Source organism: Cariama cristata, unplaced genomic scaffold (genome assembly GCF_000690535.1).
Source record: "Cariama cristata isolate BGI_N322 unplaced genomic scaffold, ASM69053v1 scaffold6933, whole genome shotgun sequence".
Taxonomy (NCBI): domain Eukaryota; kingdom Metazoa; phylum Chordata; class Aves; order Cariamiformes; family Cariamidae; genus Cariama; species Cariama cristata.
This window is the reverse complement of record NW_009606577.1, coordinates 30048-33190: the sequence shown is the minus strand read 5'-3', so window position 1 is coordinate 33190 and position 3143 is coordinate 30048.

Here is a 3143-nt window from a genome sequence, read left to right as displayed (position 1 = left end):
TGAAGTAGATACATTCTGGGCAAAAACCTAACCCCTCACTCCACTGATAACCACAGTCCGGGTGTTCAACTGGAGTCCCGCTCATCATCTTGCTCCCTGTCCCAAGGCCTCTGCAAGTATTTGGCTGGAAAGGTACCGAGGGAGTGCACCGGCACAGGGCAGAGGCAGTCTGCCCAGGAGAGAGGAGCTGGGGGGGTGAGCGACACTGTGCCCGGAGCAGAGAGAGGGGCAGGCTCCTGGCCGGGACGGGAAGGGAAAGGTAGGGAATGGTTTTCCACAAGGGCCCTATGCAAAAGTCTTTATGCAGGTAAAGCATAAACTGAAGGCTGAGCTTCTGGATTGCTATGAGTGGTGCACGGCAGGTTCGTTACCCAGAAGCAAGTCATCCAGCCACCCTGAGATGCTCCCGGTGGCTCTGGGAACCTGAGGTGTGGTGCCCTTGCAGCTGTCTCAGCAAGATGGTCATGTCCCATCACCTTGTCCCTATCATTAGAGGCTGTGTGGTATGGGAGTTGTGTGGATCAGAGCAAAGCAAAGGAAAGCCTTTTATATTCTCAGAACCAGAGGGGAAGGTCACCTCATTGACCTGGGCTGGCCCATGAAGCCAGCAGCTGAAGCAGAGTCCATACAACATGGAAGTCCCACCTCTGATGCCTATAGCAAGGAGAAGGATTGTGCTCAGCACTTGTGGGTTTGTCCATCTGGCCCCATCTCTGTCCTGCACCCCTTGGCACAGCCAGCTCATGAGAGGCCAAAACACAGCAGGTGGCAGAGGAGACACCAGCCCTTTCCTCTGCCAGCACTGATGTTCACTGCCTTTCAAAGGGAAAACTCATTTAACCTCCAACCCCAATTCAAACCCATCCAAATACCTGGAGGCAAGGGTTTGAGACACCTTTAAAAATTCCAATGTTCCTTTACATTTGTCAATACCTTTTCTGAAAAAAAAACCCAAACTTTTCTTTTCGGAGTTGGCCACAAGATGGAAGCATCAGACAAAAATCTGTTAAATGGTGCTTTTCCTCATCCCTTTTCTGTTTTTGCTTCCACAGTAGCACAGATGTGCTGCCACTGCAGAGGCTGAGCAGCTGGAGCCTTTAGAGCAATAGGAGGTAAAGGAATACATACGCTGCCCATTAGCTCCAAATGTTTTGTTTGGAAGAACTTTGAACCTCTTGTGACAACCATAGTTTTCCATGGGATGAGGCCTGTGGTGAACACTCTTTTTAAAGAATGAAATATGTACTCAAGTTTACTCTTACCAAAGGGAAAAATGAAACAGCATCATGAAAGTCAGGGAAATTGCCTGGGATTTTTCCAGATGACAGTTTTCCATTTTGTGTTACAGCATATAGCCCAAATTCTGCAAAACTGGAAACTTCACTGGCAACTGCCATGCTATCCCTGATGGTGCTGAAGGACACTCTGCCTTTTGCCCCAGAAAGCTTACCTCTAGTGAAGAGAGGGAGGGATTTAGAATAAAATATGATTTTAAATATGGTGAGGAGTGAGATTTTAGATATCCCAAACTCAGCTGAGACTGTGTCCGTCTCCTCTGCATTGATTCTTTTGTTGCTTTAGTGTTGTGCTGCTGTTAGATGAGGAGCCAGACGCACTCCTGAGCTGAAGGCCAGATTCATGTGCCTTTGTGGTATTCAAAAACATAAAGAGTTGGGACCAGCCTAATGTACGTAGCCAGACCCCCAAACTCTAACCCTGAGAAGGCATGCAGGTTCAAGGGCTAGCTCAAGTTTGTAAGCTATTTGAAATCCTACAGCAATCTGACGTTATCAGACATGGCCGTATCCACCCTGCCATTAGCACTGCTGCACTCCGCCAGCAGGAGCATCACCTGCTTTACCATTTCTCCATAAAAGTGATGCAAGCCTTGTAAGAAGGGGGATGTGATTTATTAGACCAGCTGATACAGCTGGAAAAAATCAGAAGTAACTCCTGTCAGTACTTGAGGTAGGGCTCGGGAATCTAAAAACTGGGCTGTGTTTTCCAGCTCTACTAATTGGCCTCATAAAAGACATATTCCACATATTACTTCTGGGTGGCTGGGGCAACAGCCATTGTGTTCCCAGCAGTAGCATGTGCCAGCTGATGCCTGAGTTTTAGAAATGCCTACTTAAAGGCAGCTCTAAGCTTTGAAATAGGAGCTACCTTGTCAAAGGTAAGCCAAGCACGTGTGCACTACCAGCAACTGCTCTGCAAAAAAGTGGCTCCCACTAGCAAGATTATTTGGGTGTATTTGTGTTTATACCAAGTGCATTTGTGAGCTCATTGATTGATTGATTGCTCTCAAAGGTAGATTTTTGTTTTGCTCACAATCTATTTGACATGCAAAATGATGGGTGCTTTGGTAGGTAAAAATGCTGCTATATTGTTGTGGGAATGATGTCAATGCTTTAAAGCCAATCTTCAATTATTAAAAAAAAAAAAAGAGTCTACTGTCGTCATTTAACCTGGCATGCTGTATGACACAGACCAGAGGGTTTCCCAAATTAATTCCCATTTGAACCAGAGCCTGTCATCTAGAAAAAAAGCAGTCTTTTCTCATCTCTGTGAATCCTTGTGTAAATATCAGGTTTTGCAGCTGCTTACATGTGAGACAAGTGTTATTAGTTCAACGCTCTGGGCATGCACCAAACCAAGACTTTTATTTCCACACTGTTTGCTCAGAGGAGCTCTGAAACCCATTAGCCATCATTTCTAGTCTAATCAGCTGGTTGAACAGGGGAGTGGGATTTCATCAACATAGTTCCATCATTTTCAGTGTGGTTTTTGGTGGCTGCCTTTGGCTGTTTTGGTTATTTGTGTACAATACTCTGATGTTCTGATTCACAGTTCCTCTGGCTGGAGGTTAATGGAGGTGCAACGGCCTGAAGGAGGAAAGATGCCTGTAGCCAAAAAGAAATGGTATAACATTTCTACCCAGTAAGAAAATGGGGATGAATTTAGTTAAACGTGTTTTTCCTCTCTGTCCCAAAACCTGCTCATGATTTTCCAAGTTGTGTCTCCCTGTTGGATGGCCCAGTGAGATTGCCCTGAGCAGAGCAGGAGGGGTGCCACGGCCGATCCCCTCCCCAGGGCTTTGGTCAGAGCTGCCTGTGCTTGGCTTTGATGTATGCAAACGCAGC